The following is a 23312-nucleotide window of genomic DNA, read 5'->3' on the forward strand; positions in this document are numbered from 1 at the left end:
AATAAGTACTGGGCTTACAAAGAATAAGACCGACCCAAATCGATTTCTTCGACTAAGACACTTTCAGGCGGTGCTCCAGCATGGCCGCAATCGAATGACTGGACTGAAACAAGTAAAAGAGAGCCTAGAACAATAGCAGTTAACCACAGAATTTCTGATTTATAAGTACCTAAACCAACAGCTAAATAAATATTTGCTTTATTTAAAAACAGACATTTCTACACACAACCTGTATAATAGCATTTTCAATAGAAGAGCAATTAAAATCTAATTCCCAATTCTTCATTCTGTTCAAACTATAAGCTCTTCTATCCTATCTAACGTAATTACACAAGCTATTCTTTGATAACAGCGTCAAGTCTTCGAAGTAACCCCTCGACTCTTATTTATTAAGGTTAAATATAGTTTGCTAGTCTAATGTTCAAAACTACTATTCATCGAATGTTTATCAAGGCCTTACAGCTATTCTCTTTACATTCACTATCACAAGCATATGAGTATTTTGTAGATTTCACTGGAACATCTATTACTCCACTCACTTGTATTTAACGCCTATGAAATTCTAATACACATACGCTAGCATGTAAAAGTTGTTTCAGGTTAAAGCTTATCTACCTTTGCGGTATATTGAAGTAATTTCCTTGAGAGATTTATAATTGAATAGACCTTACGAAGTTAATGCGATCAAGCGGACGTTTCTTAACGGAGTTTTCATGACATCAGGTGAGGGTGAGCACAAGAACATTACCGAATAGGACGCCGCTGAAAGGCAGCTTTAAGGCATTTCTTCTATAACCATAACAGACGTACTAAGAGAAACAAAGAAATCTCTTCGATATCTCTACAAACAATTAGGCGCTTTAATCTTTAAGGTGGAAGAATAAGTTTGTCTAGAATCTCGATAAATGCCTAAGTGACAATCCGCATAAGGTTGGGTTTCTGGAAAACAGAAATCAACCAGGTACATTACAAATACAATCTTTATGTGGAAGAGTAAAAATATGCAAGACTTTTCTCAAGTTGAAGACATGAATTTGTTCTTGTTATTTACATTCCAACGCCGAAATCATATATGTATGTAGGTATGTGTGTGCGTGTATGTGTTTGTGGATGTATGTATGTATGTATGTATGTTGTATGTATGTATGTATGTGTGCGCGTGTTTCGTTAGGTACATATATATATATATATATATGTGTGTGTGTGTGTGTGTGTGTGTGGATATGCACGCACGCACATATTTCGTGGTAACCGAACCGAGGACCATAGTTAGCTAGCGGACACATTTGAGCGGCTGTCAAAATGCTATACATTTAATTACGTCCCTTTAACTTATATTCTACACAAATGGATATAATACAATATCAGTGAGGTATGACACGTGCAAACTCATGGCCAATGCCTTCCACAGGATTTATGGCCGTAAGCTTGTGATAAATATCAATACAAAGGAAAAAAATACGTACATTGCCTGATAAACAGATGGAGTCAGAGACGGAAGAGAGATATAGACCAAGAGAGAGAGAGAGTGAACGAGTGAGTAATAGAAGAACATATAGAAGTTAGTAAAAGGATAAAGAATGATATCTCTAGAGTGCGGAGGAGATATAGAGATAGAGATATGTACGAGCAGATGCATATTCGGGTACAGAAAGTAAAATATAATTTGAAGAAACATATATTAAAAATGTATGTAATAATTCATTCTTTGAAACAAAATTTACCCAATATTTACATGATATTATTTATAGCTATATATGCTTTTGGATCATCTGTGTGTGTATGTGCGTATGTGTATATGTGTGTATGTGTGTGTGTGTATTTATGCAAGCTCATGGCCTAGCTGCAAGGGTGTTGCACTCATGATCTAGCGTTCGTAGGTTCGATAACCGGACAGAGCGGCGCGATGTGTTTCTGAGCAAAACATTTCTTATCACATTACTCTGCCCACTCATCGATAAATGTGTAACCCTCGACAGTATAGATTCCTGATCGAGGAGGATGATGTTACCAGCTCGCCTACATACATACATATACACTCTTTTACTCTTTTACTTGTTTCAGTCATTTGACTGCGGCCATGCTGGATCACCGCCTTTAGTCGAGCAACTCGACCCCGGGACTTATTCTTTTTGTAAGCCCAGTACTTATTCTATCGGTCTCTTTTTGCCGAACCGCTAAGTGACGGGGACGTAAACACACCAGCATCGGTTGTCGAGCAATGCTAGGGGAACAAACAGACACACAAATACACACACACACATATATATATACATATATACGACAGGCTTCTTTCAGTTTCCATCTACCAAATCCACTCACAAGGCATTGGTCGGTCCAGGGATATAGCAGAAGACACTTGCCCAAGATGCCACGCAGTGGGACTGAACCCGGAACCATGTGGTTGGTTAGCAAGCTACTTACCACACAGCCACTCCTGACGTATATATATTTGACTGGGGCCATGCTGGAGCATTGCCTTTTAGCCGAAGAAATTGACCCTTAGACTTATTCTTTGTAAGCCTGGTACTTATTCTGTCCGTCTCTTTTGCCGAACCGCTAAGCTATATATTGGTGATAAGTAAAGGATTTCTCCAAACCTTTACCTGTGCAGTAGAAACATATGTGGGTCTATTTAAAGTTGTATAAAAAAAGGAATTAAAGGTTATACTAATGCTACTTCGTAATAATCCTTAATTATATATATATGTGTGTGTGTATGTGTATATATGTATCTTTGAGAGAGAGAAAGAGCTTTGTAAAAATTACATGATATAGTTTCGATAATTAGAAAAAAGATCTTAAAAAAAGTTATTACTATTTGAAAAAGTATAACAGAACAGCACTAATCCTTGTCGAAATAGTTTGTGTATAGTGTGTATTTTATTTCTCGTGTGCATTTTGTGTGTAAGCATTGTTGTTGTTCAGCTTCTCAAACACACTTTCCGAGCTAATTGCACATAGAGAAAGTTGTTGTTTTTTGTTTTTGTAACGGTGTTAACTACTTCCGGTTTAGTTCTGAATTAGAATCCTTATAAAGTTACAAGCAGTGACTTGTCGAAAATGTAAAAACGCTGGACGGGATGCTCTGTAGTATTTGCTAAGGTTCTTTACATTTTGCGTTCAAATCCAGCCATGGTTTACATGCATGTTAGACTTACTTCATCACCCGGTTTAATACCACTACCTGGTAGAAATAAAAACGTTCCTTCAAAAGCAGAAATACACTTAAGGGTATATAAATCATGAAATAATCAAAGCATAGTCGTGCTAAGGTTATGACATAAATATAAATATCATTTGTAGTCATGAATATTCCATTTGTGGTCAGCCATACTGTGTAAGTGTGCTTGTGTTATGTGAGTACAAAAGAAGTTAAAATGAGTTAGAAGGAATAGAGTTCCAAAGAATAAGGAAAATATATTTAAAGAATAGTCGGAGTTTTCTTACATGCATCGTATTGAAGATGTTTAGTCAGTTTATACACCTGCACAAACAAAAGGCGGCGAGCTGGCAGAAACGTTAGAGCGGCGGGAGAAATGCCTAGCTGTATCTCGTCTGTCGTTACGTTCTGAGTTCAAATTCCGCCGAGGTCGACTTTGCCTTTCATCCTTTCGGGGTCGATAAATAAAGTACCAGTTTCGCACTGAGGTCGATGTAATGGACTTAATCCCTTTGTCTGTCCTTGTTTGTCCCCTCTATGTTTAGCCCCTTGTGGGCAGTAAAGAAATATATACACAAGCAATAGGGCCTAGACAAACAAAGATTGAAATATAGAGACGGGGAAAGAGAGAGAGAGAGAGAGAGAGAGAGAGAGAGAAGGAAAGAGAGAGGGTAGAAATAGAGGGAGGGAAGGGAATGGAGAGGGAAAGGGAGAGATATAGGGAAAAACAAAGGCATATAGAGCGGCAGAAGTGGAGAAATGGAGAAGGAGAAATGGAGATTAGGTGTGTTGGTTGGGAGACTACTCGCGTACACATAAACATTCGTACAACGTCACAAATACTGACACATGCAAACACAGACGCATATATATATTTACATACACATACTGTTCGTATATTTCGAGGTTTATAGATAGTTACATTTAAAAAAAAATTGTTTAAGTAGATGGAATTGTAATTCTGGTAATTGACGGCATTATGAAGATGAGACGGTTTCATTTTAATGGTACAGGAGTGTTGTACTCTCTGAAATTACAACAATCCTTAAAAACACATTAAATGTATGTAATGTATTTCTGAAGAAACTTAACTTTATAGTTTAAAATGAAGGAAGACATGGGAATATTAAAGTGGAATTCCTTAAAAGGAAAAACGAAAAGAAAATATTTGTCTGACCTTCTCGAAATAGCAGTTAATTCCTCCTCAAATCACACCTTTGCCAACTAAATTAGAACCTTAAAGAGGACTAAGGACAAAGTCAAATTGAATTAGGTGGTACTGAATGCACACTCTCTTACTTGTTTCAGTCATTTGACTGTGGCCATGCTGGAGCATCGTCTTTAGTCGAGCAAATCGACCCCAGGACTTATTCTTTGTAAGCCTAGTACCTATTCTATCGGTCTCTTTTCCCGAACCGCTAAGTTACGGGGATGTAAACACACCAGCATCCGTTGTCATGCGTTGTTGTGGGGACAAACACATACATATATATACATATATATATATATACGAGGGGCTTCTTTCAGTTTCCGTCAACCAAATCCACTCGCAAGGCCTTGGTCGGCCCGAGGCTATAGCAGAAGACACTTGCCCAAGGTGCCACGCAGTGGGACTGAACCCGGAGCCATGCGGTTGGTAAGCAAGCTACTTACCAAACGGCCACTCCTACGTACTGTTTAAATAAAAAAAATGTGACGGTCGTGGCTGGAACGGAGTACTTTGATCATAATTGATCGACTTCTTTGAGAAATGACCTAGGGTTAAACAGCAATAACAGCAAAGCCAGCATCATCTGCAACAGCATAAGTAGCACGAAAAGAAATAGCTTAGACCTCATGACACCCTAGTTATTTTACTTTAAAACAATATAAAGACACCCACTGAGAATTGTTACTCTTATATTTGCCACTGTGAATAAGATGATCGATTTTCAAACATTTTTTCATTACTTCAACTATTGAACCTAATGAAAACTCCAGACTGAGTGAGTTTCGTTGAAACTTCCCTTGCATTGAACGCTAGTTAATCACACGTAATTTTCAAAGACAAATTTTTCAACCAATTCTTGATTTGAAATAGAATGAGAGGGAAAAAAAATAAGTGTCTTCTCTAGAGACACAACAAGAACGTTTGGTATGAATTCACAAAGCATTTCTCTCTTTATTGGCAGATACTTTTTTCACATGGCCAGTTCACCTCAATAAAGCTAGTCTCGAAATGTATGTATATATATATATATATATATATATATATATATATACATACACATTTCGAGACTAGCTTTATATATATATATATATACATACACGTTTCGAGACTAGCCTTATATATACATACATAAACACATACATACATAGATATGTATATATCGAAGTAGTGTCAATGACCAGAATCTACACACTGCGGTACGATGAAAGAATGATACTTAATAATGCATAATACAATACTAGACTGGCTATAATGGTTTTCAATGTATCTGTTTTAATAAGTATAATGACTGTCTAATGATGAAGTTATTTAATATATATTATTCACCAAATGGAAGCTGCGTCAGTTTCGTAGGCGATTATTTGAGGTGATCGATTATTTTGAGTAACTCCTCGGGTGCATTTTCAGTAGACAAATGCACCTTTAACTTAATTTTCACATAATTGCCAATATGATAGATTATATGACAACGCTGGCTTTGTGATTTGCAGGTACAATCTATCCGATGTGCTCCAGCGCAGTAAAACGTTATATATAATAAGTACAGGCATTGTAAAACGTCATATGTAACAGGCACAGGCATAACTGTGTGGTAAGCAAGTTGCTTCCGAACCGCATGGCTCTGAGTTCAATTCCATTACCTGGCAACTTGGGGAAGAGTCTTCCGCACAGCCTCATCTTTTTGTTTTTTCATCACCTCTAATATATGGTTTTAGCTTAAGGCGCTGAGCTGGTGGAATTGTTAAAACGCTGGGCAAAATGCTTAAAGCTGTCTCACCTGTCTTCGTGTTCTGAGTTTAAATTCCGTCCAGGTGGACTTAGTATTTTATTCTTTCAGGGTCGATAAAATCAGTAAACTGCGATCGTAACAATCGATTTAAGTACGCCCCTAAAACTGCTGGCCTTGTGCTAAAATTTTTAACCAATAATAGATTTTAGCTTCACAGGGGTCGACTTTGCCTTTCATCCTTTAGGGGTCGATAAAACAAATATCAGTTGAGCACAGGGGTCGATGTGATCGATTTACCTTCTGCCCCGAAATCGCTTGCTTTGCGCCAAAACTTGAAATAAATATTGATTTTATCTTAAGGAGATCAGCTGGCAGAATCGTTAAAAAGCTGGGTAAAATATTTTGTGGCATTTTGTCTATCTTTGCGTTTGCTGCTTAAATTTCTCAGAGGATGGATTTGTCTTTCATCCTGTCTGAGTCGATAAAATAAGTACCAGTTGAGTCCTGGAGTAAACGTCATCGTTTTACACCTTTCCCACAACTTGATGGCCTTGTGCCAAAATTGAAACCAATTTTTAGCTTTTAATTGTCCATCTACTAAATAAGCTGATGCTCACTAATATAATGTACGACTGTGGAAATCCATAGGGGATTACTTCAAATAATTACATCATAGTAAGTTAAATATTTACTGTGATTCTTACAATTGCACACATACACACGTACAACACACAATTTCTGTCACAAATATAATTTTATTAGATTGTATGTCCTAAGAACAATTATCTGTTAGTGTGTCCGCTATAGACACACATTTACATCAGTGATTAACTGTCACTTATTGACATAGTGGTTCGTGACCAAGCATAGATCTATTAAGAGTTTCCTGCAGACTCATTAGATTCTCACATAGAATTGTTTGTGTTATTTGATCAGATTTTCTGTGCTTTGAGTTCAAATCCCGTCGACGTCAACTTTTCTTTTCTTCATTTTTGTGTCAATAAAAATTGTTATTCCAAGGATGTGACTTGTCGAAAATGTAAGAACGCTGGACCAAATGCTCTGTAGTATTTGTTACTGTTCTTTACATTTTGCGTTCAAATCCAGCCATGGTTTACATGGATGTTAGGCTTACTTTATCACCCAGGTTTAATAGCACCACCTGGTGTCTCAGGTGCTTCTAGTGGATCTGATTTCTACTCGGAGAATGACTTCCCCACTCCTATCTCCAGTCTTGGAGGCCCTGTAGCTGACCCTGGGTACTGACTTACCCAACCAAAAGATAAAAATATATATATATATATATATATATATATATATATAGATAGATATCGCTCAAATCTGCATTTTGGAAGTTTTATCAAATTGTTAAACGACTCAATGGCGTAATATTTATGCAGTCACTCGGTCTGTTAGAATCTTCCAAATTATAACAATAACTAAAAAGATAAAGAAATCATTGGACAACACAATCTGGGACAAACAAACATGCTTGATAGTTACGGTGAAAGGCCTTTGATCATAGATCGAATCTTTCAAAGCTTATATGGATGTTAAGCTCAAAATAATGTAACTGTGGCCATATAAATCTTTCTTAAATAATCATATATATGTTAGTGCTGATTATAATTATTTTATGAATACATGTTATTACATGGAAAAATACGAACATGAAAAGTCATATTCTTAAGATTATAAACGTGGAAAAGTACAGGACAAGTTATTACACCTGTAAAAGTATAGGACAAGCTATTACATCTTGTAAGGTAAAGAAAAATACACTTTTTTAAAAATTTATCACTCAACAGTTCTCATCTTTGAAATATATTGTACAAAACTGTTCAGCTAATTTGTAAGTTTGTCTAATTAGTCATTTTTTTCTGTATTTAAGGTAGTCAATTAGCCGAATTCTACTTAAATAATTATAGTGTTATTTGTAAACTATAATAAGATAAGTTTCAATATTCAAATGTTAATTAAAGTTGCAATATTTTGAGAAAAATGTTTCTAATTCTTTACTTTACTAGAGGTAATAGCTTGTTCTATACTTTTACATGTGTAATAACTCGTCCTGTACTTTTCCAGGTTTATAATCTTAACAATATGACTTTTCATGCTCGCATTTTTCCATGAAATCCATGACTTTTCCAGACATTGCTGTTATAAGATAATTAATAATGTGTCAATTAATAATTTTAAATGTTACCTTATAAAATACTGAAAGATAATATTTCAAGTTTTGCATGTTAGTGATGATATTTCAATTATTTTCGTGTTTAATTTAAATATATTTTGTGATTGAATTATTTGACATTACCCATCCACACCAAATTAATGGCAGGGGTTTTTACATTATTGTTAGTTGCACCATGGTTCACCAAAAGTTACAAACAAGAAAACCCCAAAACCATCAGTTATCAATATTAGGAGGTCACAGGAATTCATTCAACGAAAAAATTGCAATGATTCCAGGATTGGGAGGGAACCCCACCCCACCTCATTTTTCAGAACCAGAATGAGGGATTTGCAGTACATTAGGAAGTCAGGGTACTTGATTCCACGCAAAAAATCAATTTTTTTTTCCTAGTGAAAATCGTGTTAATATAGAAATTGACCATAACGTTGTTATTTAGCCTCAAATAAACCCTGATACTGCAAACGTATCATCAGAGATATTCCAGCCTTCAGCAAACAGTTTTTTAGGGATAATCTAGGACATTACATACAATGGGCGTTTGATTTAGGTAGCGGGATACTTTGGCTGCTCTTTTAAGCGTGTCGAGCGACCAGATAGAAGCTCTTTCATTGGTTCGATTGCGTGATGAGATTTTTTACACATATATGTAATATGTATATATATCATCGGCAGAAGTTAGAGAGTAAGTCAAAAGATGAGAGTTTCGTGTATTGGTACTTATCAAAGACAAATTTGTCCATTGTCAGTGTGTAACTTCTGACGAAATAACTTCTAAGCTACAAAATTTTGTCAAAAACGTTAAGAGTAAACCCTGTTCTATGTGACACATTCTACCAGTATCGCAAGTTTGAAAGTGTTTAGTTAAATAATTAAATAATCTGCACGTCAAAGTCGACTTCGACGAAATTTGAACTAAGAAACGTTAAGACAGACGAAATAATGTTAAGCATTTCCCCCGGCGCACCAGTGCGCCGCCTTAGTAAGTAAACATTCATTTTAGAAATATATTCTTTATTCGTATTGCTTAAGCGTTACTCCCTTACTTCCTTAATTACCGACATGAAATTTCGTAACATTTTACCTCCTAACTGATTTTTGTTCAATACGACTAGTGATTCTGAATTCCTCATGCAGTTTTCCATCACTTAAGCCAAAGAAAGGTATACGTTTAATTTAAAATTTTTAAAAATCATGTTAATTGAAGATGAATATCTACCTTACTGCCCCCCTTGAGGTCGCATATATTTGATGTAACTTTTTTCAACTGAACCAAAGATCAAATAATTCATGCCAAATCTCAAACAATTTATGCCAAAGTGTAGCTGAGGAGGTGTCCTCTTTAAAACTATTAACAATTTGCAATTTAGTTGAGAACTGAATTAGTGGTGAAGCTTGGAAACTGCTACAATTGACGAAATGGTGGACTTAAGAATATGTTCAACCGTGGTTGAATCATAGCTAATTTTGTGTAATGATATGAATAGGATTCAATAGATCATCAGAAATTGTGCGAAACATTGAATTCTGTTGAACTGAAGTCTGAATTTCAGTGTGACAGTTTATTTCATCATTTATTTTTTCGTAGAATGAATATATCAGATCAAGTTATAAAAAATTGGAGAACTTATAAAGTATCACCCCCAGGTCTCCAATTAAAAAAATATGTAAATAAAAGGTATCAACAATACATTATCTATCTATCTATCTATCTATCTATCTATCTATCTATCTATCTATCTATCTATCTATCTATCTATCTATCTATCTATCTATCTATCTATCTATCTATATTTACATATATAATATTTCTATTTCACTTTTAACATAGGTTTGGAAAAGTAGACTACTTCTGGCCTAAGTGGTACTATAAATCAATGTGGTTTAACAGCACGGGTTTAATTTGAAAAGTTTGCAATTATAGGTTTGAATGGTACGGTAATTCATACAGATAAATGTAATCATTTTCAATTACAACACATTAATAGAAAACAAGTTGTGAGTTAATCCCCTGACAGAAATAGTGTTGTACATATGTTCATGAAATATAGTTCTTTTTGTGTCACTCGTGTACTGCGAAGAGAAAGCCGTTTCTTTTGATTTGAAAGAAAGAATATTGTCATAAAATAGTTTACAGCTTCGTAGAATATGAGATGCGGCAAATTTGGTAACCATTTCAAATTCAACGTGTTTTGTAAAGACAAGCTGAAGTTAAAGAACAACAAAGCAACAACAAAGAGAGAGCGAAACAGAGAGATTATGTGAGAGAGAGAGGGAGAGTTTGTGAGAGAAAGAGAAGGAGTAGAGGGTAACAAAGAAAGAGAGATGGGGGGGGGTCGGACAGCTAAATAGCAGAAAAATAAAGAAACCAGACAATTGTGATTTCGATTCTAAATGTATAAGAACTTGCCTGTGATATAATGCACTCTCATTTGGTCTAATAAATCAATGAAAGACGGCTGACTAATATAAATTCATTTAGCTGCATAACACTCGCTATATTAGGCATTTAAAGAATAAATCCTATATAAAGGATGCAGGAATTGTCTTCCCAGTGTGCCTTTAGACATGGGAAGCTGGTAGTCACTTTGGATTCTGAATTCTTCAGAGTTTCGGAGATGGCTTGACTAATGTTTTAGCTTAAATAATTAATCCTAAAGAGGGACTGTGAGCAATTTGTACTGCAAATGGTTTCAAAGTGTATAATTGTATAAAGAAATTCGATGACCCTTAGGCTCTCATCTATATTATATCTGAAATGAAGGTATTCAAAATTACGAGATAGGAGAAAATGTAGCTGGATTATATAATTCTGATAATTTGCTATACATTTCTTAGCAGATATTGCACTGCAAATTATACCTGTGCCTGACAGACATTTAGAAGCACTTCTATTCGTCAAGATCTCGTCGCCATCTTCTTGCTTAGTTTATAATATTTTATATTCAGCTAGCGATCGCTTTATAGAGTATACACACACACACACACACATGCAGAAATCCCAACACGCCCAATACTCCACACAAACGCACGTACACGCCTACATACATGTCCGTTTAAGCTGATTCACACATTCATACAAATATCTACGATAGCACAGATATCCAACATAATATAACATTTACGTAATTCACACAAGAGTACTATGTAACTAATATTCATTCTTTACACCCAAGCGTGTGCAGAGGCGTGCACAATTGCACCTGCGTGCCCACACATACACGCACACAAACATCTATACCAATATACACTTAGGCATTAATTCAAGAAAACGCAAATGTACACATACACGCAAACAAATATACATGTAGTCATGTGAAGTATTACTGCTCAAGATGGAGCCCCCAACGACCGATTTTCCAACATTCCGTATTTGCTTAATATATAAGGGATTGCTCAATGGTCACACTTTCAGTTACCACATGCATACATACATACATGCACACACATATGCATGCATACATACATACATAAACACATGCATACATACATACATACATACATACATACATACATACATACATACATACATACATACATGTATATAGTGAAGGTGTGTGCTTGTAGTTAGTGTATTCGGCTTAATTTCGTAAGGACGTGAGTTCGATCTTCGGCGGGGTATTTCCCTTTCCTCCAGTTCACTCAACTGATACAAATGAAAAATACCTGTAATTCAAAGTGCTAGCCTTGTCACATTTCGAGTCACGATGAATCTCTTTGAGAACTATGTCAAGGATAAACGTATCTGAGGATTGCTCAGCCACTTGCACGTTAATTTCATGAGCAGGCTGTTCAGTTGATTTGATCAGATCAACTGGAACACTATCGACTTAACCGAAAAAGTACCAATGGCTTGTATATATGTATAACATATATACGCGCATTTATATGTTTGTATGAATACATCTCGTTCTCTGTATATCTGTATATAGATGTATATACAATCAAACATACATACATATATACATGCACATATACATCATTACATCCATTATAATATATCAAATGTTTGATAAAGAATCAAGAAATACATGGACATGAAATGATGCAATTTTCTTATACATCGAGTACCTAAACCAATTACTTACGAAATATCATTATGCGGTATGCTTATATTTTCATTTCTTGTCATTTATTCTATTTTAAGCATGTCCTCTAGCTATGAACATTGGTTTCAGTTAAGCACAAGCGTAATTAATTGCAAAAACCTGCAGTCTAACTGACTTAACCCCTTTACATTATTTATCTTAAGTGGTTTCGATACGCTGTTCCTTCTGGTTTCGAAGCATACAGAATTATTTCAATACGTTATTAACTTACTTATAAGATGGATTGCTATTTTATATCACGATTTCTATAATAGAAACGCAGATGAACAAATCAATAGAACGAGTGAGAGAATATATGGTAGCGTTCATTTATATGCCAATACATATTGAGTTCAGATCCCACCAAAAGCGTTTCATCATTCTGGAACCGATAAAATAAGTAGTTTTCAAATAACAGGGTTAGTATTATCAACCATACCCACTTGTCATAACCGGAACCCTCATGCCTTCCTAAGAATTTTGTGCACTTTTAGAGTCTATCTATTGGAGGAAGAGCAGATAAATATTTTAAATAAAACGTGCATAAGAATTAAGAGAAAATAAATATCTCATAACGCTCAAACGGTTCCTGGTTGAACATCTTCAAGAAATTCCAGATAAACCTCCAACATCCGGATATATCTCTTATTTCTTTATTGCCCACAAGGGGCTAAACATAGAGTGAACAAACAAGGACAGACAAAGATATTAACTCGCTTACATCGACCCCAGTGCGTAACTGGTATTCAATTCATCGACCCCGAAAGGATGAAAGGCAAAGTCGACCTCGGCGGAATTTGAACGCAGAACGTAAGGGCAGATGAAATACCTATTTCTTTATTACCCCCAAGGGGCTAAACACAGAGGGGACAAACAAGGACAGACATAGGTATTAAGTCGATTACATCGACCTCAGTGCGTAACTGGTACTTAATTTATCGACCCCGAAAGGATGAAAGGCAAAGTCGACCTCGGCGGAATTTGAACTCAGAACGTAACGGCAGACGAAATACCGCTAAGCATTTCGCCCAGCGTGCTAACGATTCTGCTAGCTCGCACCGGATATATCTCTGCAAGCAATAACTCTTTACACCAACTTGCTATCGTGCCCAAAGAATGACTATAATATGCAACATCACTAAATGTCTTTTCAACGTGGTGCTATTAAATTTGTCATGGTCTGGAGTAATTCCGGCCGAAACGTATTGAGATCTACACACACACAAACGCACTCGCACACACTTCTGCATTTACATGTATATAGACATCTATCTATCTATCTATATATATATTATTTATCAGACGAAGGTCGAAGTCTTTTATAGGTTCCTAGTACAGTGCTCTGTTGAGAGTTTAACTCCAACCATCTTAGCTTTTCTAGATGTAAATATAAATTGTTGTTTTCAATGGTTGTTAGAGCCTAAAGATGTAAATATAAATTTTCTAGATGTAAATATAAATTGTTGTTTTCAATGGTTGTTAGAGCCTAAATAGAGGAAACTCACAAGGTTGTGATCATGTAGAGATGATACAGAGCAATTTGAAATGCTGCCCCAACAGAACCAGTAGAGAATTTGCATACACGAATTATTTCTAGCACTCTATCGCCGGGTTTTAGATGAAGAAAGAAGCTGGTCTTTTAAAGTAAGATATGTTTATATTTTCAATGGCGGGGTTTCCTCTAATTTTTAATTACAGTCATAAATCTGGTTTATAATAATTACTCGATATTGGCCGGTATATCAATAACCTAAAAATAATCAATTCAAAGAAAAAAAACTATAAATAAATTAAAGTGTAATACGCCCAATGAAGAAATTCGATTTGCAAGAAAACAAAGGAAATACTTACTCACACATACACATACACGCACGTACACACACACACACTCCTGATCACATACACATATAGATGTAAACGCGTATATGGATCCAAACACCACATATAGGTACAGGCAGATGCATGGACAGATACAAACGGACAAATACTCATATCTATCAACTAATCAATCCGTCAATCAGTTAATCAATCATCCAATTAAGCTTCTTCTGTCTTTCCGTCTCTCTCTCTCTCCCGCTCTCTATCTATCTGTCTAAGTCAACTAGTCAAGAGACATGATAGAGCTCAATTTTAACGAAGGACGATATATTTACTATATTCAGTATAATCCAACCACGAATATACAGATCAACATTTGATTTCATTTGAAATAAGTGTTTTTATTCTTTTTCTCTTATATCAATTAATGAGCATAATCTCATTCCTCCTCACTCTCCCATATCTTACTCTCGATGATTACACTGGATAGGTATTATAGTCTTTGTTTTCATTTTGGCCGATATTTCGAGTGGCAGTGGTACTAAGCCTTCTGTGTAGGCTTTACTTGAAAAATGAAACCAATGGTAGCCTGCAGTGCTTTAGACTAGTTTCAACCGAACATATTCACGCACACGTACATGTACACATGTGTGTGTATGTGTGAGTTTGTATTTGTGTATATGTGTGGCCGTTCGTGTGTATGTAGATAATTTGGATTGCGCAGTACTATGAATTGAAACGAAGCGTAAAACTACTCAATAATGTTAGTTTGAGTATAGAAATATTATTTCTTCTGTGTAAAATGCTTTTGGTTGTTTCCCGTTCACGGTCCTCAAACGGTTTTCTGTCCAGTCGCATGAAGGATAGAAACTTGCATCACCAATGGTGGCGTTTAAGATCCAGTTCTGAAGAGTCGTTCTATATGTTGTTTGTTTTCCATTTGTGTCTTTCGTTGTTCGAAAGAATAGGTCATGTTCCATGTACTTGTGCTTCGTACTTTTTTGTAGATGATTCGTGACGTCCTGTGCCTACATATGCATATATATATATATATATATATACATATATATACGTATAGATGTATGTACATATACGTATGTATATATGCATATCTATATATAGATACACACATGTATGTACATAAATATAAATGTGTATATACATATATATATATATATATATATATATATATTATTTATATTATTATATATGATTGAACGCCACGCATCCTCTTCCAAGAAAGTTATACACACACACTCACAAATTACACACATGTACATATATATGTAGTGTGTGTGTGTATAGATTTCTCAAAACAGGTGTTGTTATAATAAGATAGAGGTTCGTTATCCTTGTGTACATATGTTCCTGTGTTTGTTTGTGCACGTCTGTATAGATGTGTTTATGTAAAAAAACATTTTTCAAATACATATCAGAATATCGAATACTATAGTGCAATGTGAAGAAGAACGAAAGATGAAAGATAAATAAAAAAGTATGTTACGCCAGCCAGAAAAGAAAATGGCGATAGATAAGAAAGGGAAAGAGAACGAGTGTTTTCAAAAAAAAAAAAAAACGCTGATAAAGGAAAGACGGATAGGTTTGGAAGGAGACACAATAGTAGTACATTAGTGGTATGAAAATCAGATTTGGACATGAAGAAATACATCACAGTCGTATTCTACATGGTATCGGTTTTATTATAGTTAAAGCTTGCGAATGGCCTGTCAGAATGTCAGCACACATCACACTCATAAGATCACAATGACCGGCAGCAGGTTTATCGATAAATTCCACAATAAAAGCTAAGTTTTATGGACAGATGTTGTCCGAGAAAGCGAACGATGAAAATACGAAAGAAACTACACAAATGATGAAATAACGCACTAATAATAATAATAATAATAATAGTAATAATAATGATAATAATAGTATTAATAATAGTAATAATAGTAATGATAATAATAATAATAATAATAATAATAATAATAATAATAGTAATAATAATAATAATAGTATTAATAATAGTAATAATAATAATAATAAATAATAATAATAATAATAATAATAATAATAAAATAATAATAAAGATAATGATACAGATAATAATACAGATAATAACTACAAGCAAACAGTTGTTTTGGAATCAGTGTACGGAACCATCGACATGATTCTTTCTCATGCAGATCATTATGATAATCTGAAAGAATGCCAAATAAAACAACAACAAATCATACATCTCTGCAAATACAATAATGCCAAATATGTATCTACGTAGTCGATCGATTTGCTAGATATACCAATACATTTTCTTATCTCGAATCATATCTATATAACATAAAAAGAGGATGCGTTGAATAGTGTAGACCCACGTACACAATTCTTCAAAAGGAAAAAACGTTTGACTCTGTCATAGTTAGAATGTATATATAAATAGATATGTTGATCAGAGCCAGGTAGATCTATCAATAACAAAAGCAGTAGCAGCAACCATGGCATTAAACGTAGCAGAAAGAAAAATAACATCGAGAGCAACAACAATCCAATGAACCGCTTGAACTACCTAGAAAGAAACTATCCCTCGAAGCTCAGGGTAGCATCTGAAGAGAGGGGGAACGTTAGACAATGAAGTCTATGTAAATATATATATATATATATATATATATATATAATATATATATATATATATATTATTTTAAATTTCTTCTTGTACATGTTTCAGTTACTTGACTGAGGCCATGCTGTAGCACCCTCACCATATACATGTATACGCATGCATATATATGTATAAGTATATATATATAAAAGTATATTTTTATATATGTATAACTATATATATATATACGCTATATATATATATACATATGAAACTATATTTTTATATATATATATACATATATATACATATAAAATTATATTTTTATATTTGTATAACTATATATATATATGTTATATAAATGCATATATATATATATATATATTATATATATATATATATATATATGTATGTATGTATACACACACACACATATATGTATGAATTCTACAATTAAATGCAGCCGCTTCAATGGTCGTATTGCATTACTACTTCATATCCTGTTGCATATTTTGAGTTTATTCACCTTACTCGAGCTATGCGTATAATACTGGACTGACTTGGTGCTTCAACTTAAATACCTAATTCAACTGAATCTCAATTATTTCTTTATATATATATATAGTGGGCTAGTAGTGTCCTGTATTAAGTTGTTTATTCATATTGAATTGTGGATGATGTTTATTAATTAAAGTTGCCTCTTTATATAATTTTTCCTCTACTGAATTGTTCTCTGAACATTGATAAAAAGGTAAAATTAGGAAGTTCGGTTTTAGGCTCCTAGCAAATATTTATCTGTGCTCACCGACCTGTATCAGTCTATATTATGGTTAGCGGATTTGTTCTTTGTGAAGACTTGTTCTCACAATTAGGACTCCCGCATTTTTTCACATTTAGTTCCGTTGTTAATGGATATAGTCTTGCGATGGTTAATATTCATTTCCATGATTTTGGTTGCCTTTTGCTCTTGATAATTTTGTGTGCTCTTAAAATTCTGAGAATGGTTCGATTTTCGATGATGATGTTGAAGGCCACATTGTTTCTATTGTTGTGTGAAGAGATGTATGGGAGTATTTTTAGATCTGGTGTAGTATTTCGGTTATATGCCCCTAATGTTTGTATGTCTATTTCCTTTGCTCGTTTAATCCCATCATTTATTAATGATGTTGGATAATGTCTTCTGATTAGTGTTGATTTAAGTTCAAAGAGTCTTCGTTCACCAGTATTGGTATCCGAAACTGTGGTACAGATTCTTTTCGCTAGATTATAGAATATATTAAGTTTTATGTGTTCGAGGTGGCATGAGTTGAATAATAGGATGTGTTTTGAATCTGTGCGTTTATAGAAGATGTCCGTTTCGATGTGGTTGTTGACTATTTTAATTAGGATATCAAGAAAAGGAAGTTGCTTATTGCAGCGTTCCATGGTGAATTGAATTTTGCTATTGATATTGTTGAGGATTATTTTGAAATCGAGGAGTTTGTCAATGCTATCGTTCCAAAATATAAAGCATCTAAATATCTCTTCCAGTCCTCCTTTAAATAGCAATGAAATGAGGTACCATATTTTTGTAGTGATGATTAGTATATTTCAAGTTCTAGATAACCCATTACAAGGTTCGCAATCACAGGGGCAACTTGAGTTCCCATTGCAATTCCACATTTTTGTCGATGGGAAACTATATCGAACATGAAATAGTTGTTCTGTAAGATAAATTTAATTACTGCAATTTTGAAGTTGTGGTTGATGCGTCCTGGGATCTCTTCTGGGAATTTCTCTGGCCAGAATTTCTCTGTATGTCCATGGTGATTGCTTCTATACTATAATCGTGTTGGATATTGTTGTACAATTTCACCATATTGAATGATACTAACAGAGTTCCTTCATTTATTGTTTTCGGGAGGTGGTTAAGCATGTCTAAATCATCCCTGATGAAGCTTTTCACATATTTCAAAAATGGTTTGAGTAAGATGCCGAGGAAATTGCTCAAACGGTGGGTTTCACAAGCAGGGCCAACAATGATGTCGTAGCTTGAGGTTAGTAAGGGGAAGAGCATTAATGTATTGGCTTCGAGATTCTTTGCAAACTTTACTAATATGTGTGTTTTTGCGTATTTTAGGTAATCCGTAGAATAAATTTGGTCTGTATTTAAAATTGGATAAATAGTCAATTTCTTTTTTAGTGACGCTCTTTCCATGTTTTTGAAGTAAGGAGGATAATTTTTTTGTATCTTCTGTAGGTTATAGCGCTCTATCTTCTCATAGTAAATATTGCTTTCCAACATGGAGGGTATTAAAAGTTTTACAGTACTCTGTGTCAATCACAACTACCGCACTTCTTTTATCGGTTTCTTTAACGGCCAGGTTTATATAATATTTTAACTCGATTAAGAGTTTTTAAACTCCATTCAGTTATGTTGAGTTTGGATTTAATTCGTTGTTTTTATTGGGTATTAAATGGAATATTGGTAATATGTTCACAAAAGTCATCAGGTGCTTTATTTCTGCCTTTTGTACAGCAGCATTCGCTTTTGTTTTTAACTATTGAGTCAACTTCGCTGGTGTAGTTGTGAAGTGCTTCTGTGAGGCATACATTTCGGCAAAAATCTATAGTGTTATCTTTGAATTCATTCGGGTTCTATCTGCGAGGAGTCGGTGTAAACTTCAAACCTCTTGCTAGATAAGTTGATTATTTTCGGTTGTTCATGTATATTTTGTTCCATTTCACATCATTGTTTCACTGATTTAGGTCTAAACAATGGTTATAGTAGGCGGATTGTTGTGAGATGTCTGTATTGTATTTGGTTTTGTATTGAGAAATTGAGTGTAAAGTGAGTCTGTAGTAGTATGTTTGTTGTGGAGTGACTGTGTAGTGGAATAGATTATGGTTATTATATTACACATTCCAAAATTTGATGGTCGCGGCTCAAGTGCTTTTGACCTTACGTATTCTTCATCAGGGCTGATCTGAAGCAAAATATATCGTCACCAACAAGAGCACAAGCAACAACAGATATTCCCAATAAATCAGGCATAGAGATAGAAGTTAACCTAACATAAAGGAAGAGAAAACACACACGCACACACACACACATAATAGGTAATTTATTAACATGAACCGCTCTTCATATGTCTGTTTTAAGTTTCATCATTCGATCGCTCGTTCAATTTCAAATGCTTGGATATTATTGGAAAATATTGTACAGTAAATCAGAGAATGATATGCAAAAGTCTATTACTGCGTGTAGATACCAACCCTCTTCCCTTGTTTTTAATGTATACCCCTTCCATATTCGTGTTATTTTCAATTTCCCTTTTTTTTTATTCTTTGCTTCTTTTTTATTTTAATGTTCTTCTATGGAAATTGGTTGAAATAGAAACAGATATTTATCATAGACCTAGTCTACTGTATAATGTAAACTTTACAGACCTAATGGAACGTAGGCTTAGAATGAAATTGTCACATTATATTGTAGCACACACGCATATACATTTATATATATATATATATATATATATATATATAATATATATATATATATATATACTCACACATATACACGTGCGCACACACACATTAGATATATACGCATATACATCAGCAGAGGTTCTTGCAGACGTAATATGGAGCCGACCATTCCTTTGTAGTTCGAGAAATGATTTACTCGATTTGATAAGGAATATAAAATAGCGACAGCAAAAGAATAAACTCAAGCGCATGCACCCTCCCACATACACAAGCACTCATATACACATCGTACACATGCATACATATACATATATACATATACATACACATACATGTATATGCACTTATAAAAACATATATACCCACGCATACTGTAAATTACCAGATAAACACGTACATGTGCGTGTGCATATATATATCTGTAAGTTTATGTGTTTGCGTGCTTATGTACGTACGTAAGTATGTATGTGTGTGTATAACGTGTTTGTGAATCTATATTTCTTTGATAAAAGCTTACAGAAAGACGCTGACAGAAAATACGATTACTTTTCTATGAAGTATTATGATATTGCAAAAACAATATAAAACGCTATACTTTGAAATAGCTGCTGAGATAGAAGCAAGAAATACAGTAATCTCATGGAATATATCCCAAATATTTGGAAATTGGAATTAGTGGAATATTCCAATTAAAAACCTCTATCAATATCCAACCCAAACTAAATTATATAAAACTTTAAAGGATTAAAACCAAATCAACACAAAATATGTACTTTTAATAAAACAAATACTAAATCACTTGTTTACCGTTATAGAAACAGAGAAATTCTCAGATAGATGGGGATTCAGTTTTGTTTCCAGCCTACAAAAATTTCACGTTTCTGCTGTTATCATTGGCACTGAGCTGTTCTTTTGCCAAAGACATATAATGTTCAACAGCTCAGTTAAGATAATTACAAACATCTAAGTCTGAGCAGTACTGTTCAGCACAGCATATATAAACAATGTTATATAACTAATATGTTCAAGTTGAAGGAGCATGGCTCAGTGATTAGAGCATTGAAGTCAAATCATGAGGCAGTGACTTTGATTGCCGGACGGGGCTGTATGTTGTGTTCTTGAGCAAGATACTTTATTTCGCATTCCTCCAGTACACTTAGCTGGCGAAATGAATTGCGACGTCATTTTACCGGGCTATATCGACCTTTCTCTTGGATAAACATTGGTGATGTGGAGTTGGGAGGCGAGTACGCATGGGCGACTACTAGTCTTTCAGAAAAAACAAATTTGCCTGGACTTGTGCATCGGAGGATTACCTTTATAAGTTCAATGCCATGGTCATTCATGATCGAAGGAGGTCTTTAACCTTTATGTTGAATGAAAATACTGTATAACTCTGGCACGTCATTCTTACCCAAGGATACAATGTAACAGCGATAAACTACATGCAATTTACTTTTTAAATGTCCAAACTGATCTTCACATTTTTATATATCAGGCCGAGTAAAAAGTAAGCAATGTTTTGGAAACACGGAATTCTTCACAATATATTTCAACAACATGGAAATTTTCTTCATCAACATAAGTACAGTTACAATCAACACATTTTTGCCAACGAGTTTACAAGTTTGTTTATTCTGGTAACATAAAAATCGGGAGTTCTGGAGGTGATGAACTCTTTGAACGCACTTTCAGCTTCTCCTTGATTTTTGAACTCCTTCCCTCGCAGGAAACCATCAAGGTGTCTGAAAAAGTGGTACTCCGTCGGAGAAAGATCCAGGGAATAAGCTGGGTGGGGAAGAACTTCGTAGTCAAGTTCTCTCAAATTCTGGAGAAACATGTGGTCAAGCATTGTCACGAAGAATGTTTGGTCCTCTTCTATTGATCAGTCTGGGAGGGAGGAGTAGCAGTTTTTCGTTCATTTTGGCAATTTCATGGCAAAAGGTTTCTGCAGTAATGGTTTTTCCGGGTTTTAATAAGTTATAGTAGATGAGTCCAGTGGTACACCACGAAACAGTCATGTAACATGCTCAAGAACACAACACACAACCTGGTCTGGGAATCCATCCAACAATCTCATGATTGAGGGCCCGACGCTTTAACCATTGAGCAATACGCCCTCTCTCTCTCTGATATATATATATATGTGTGTGTGCGGGCGTGTGTATGTACGTGTGTTTGTATACATATAGAGTCCGTCTGTAAATACAATTCCTTCGATGTATTATCAACTTGCGATAACATTTAATAAATTGCAATAACACTGAATTAAAATATACAAATGTTTCATTTCCTGAAGTGTATATACGTATTTTGGGAGGATTCTATGTATAGCTATTAAGAATTTTTTATCTTCTCATGTACATACATATGTGTATGTGTGCGTGTGTGTGTACTTCAGATATATATTTCCAAGAAACTATGTATAATGCACTTGCGTAATATACATTCACAATCAATTTCTAAGTTTTTTGGAAATCGTTACTATCACTCTCCTAATAGATACTGATATTTTCAGATAAGGTTTCTTTAATATATCTCGTTGTACGTTTAAAAATTCTAAAATACAGCTAATTTAAAATGGTATTAAAACTTGAATGACATTAACTTATAGACAGAGATAGATGCTTATGTGTCTGAAATGTCAAATGTTATCTGTATTTAACCAACACCTCTTTAAAGCGTTTAGCGTTCAGATAAACAATATTATGTTGTCAGAACAAATAGATCGACAGGTATTCTACAGGGCATAATACAACATTTGATTTTCAGACACGAAATGAACACTATTTCGCATGCAGTTGGCGCAGATATAAACATACGTAATTCAAACTTACTGGCAGAGACATGCTGTAAATTAATTCTACGCTGATGCATATTCCTGTGTACGAGCATGTCATAGTTAAAGATTTCTCTTTGCGGACATAATTAGCTTAGTACGCCAGACAGAGTGCCAACAAAGGCTGCCATTTTTGTTTCGAATATCATGTTGAAAATACGGTGTAATGTAATCTTCTTGTCAATGTTCAACAACCATTAGTCTATC

The 23312-nt window shown here is 34.5% G+C and overlaps 1 protein-coding gene across 2 annotated transcripts in view; it reads right to left on the reverse strand.

Annotated features, from left to right (window-relative positions):
* The window catches only part of LOC115229990 (acetylcholine receptor subunit alpha-type acr-16-like), a 918018-nt gene that overhangs the window by 339353 nt on the left and 555353 nt on the right, over positions 1-23312 (reverse strand). The gene's annotated exons all lie outside the window — the stretch shown is intronic.

Source organism: Octopus sinensis, linkage group LG1, assembly GCF_006345805.1.
Source record: "Octopus sinensis linkage group LG1, ASM634580v1, whole genome shotgun sequence".
Classification (NCBI taxonomy): domain Eukaryota; kingdom Metazoa; phylum Mollusca; class Cephalopoda; order Octopoda; family Octopodidae; genus Octopus; species Octopus sinensis.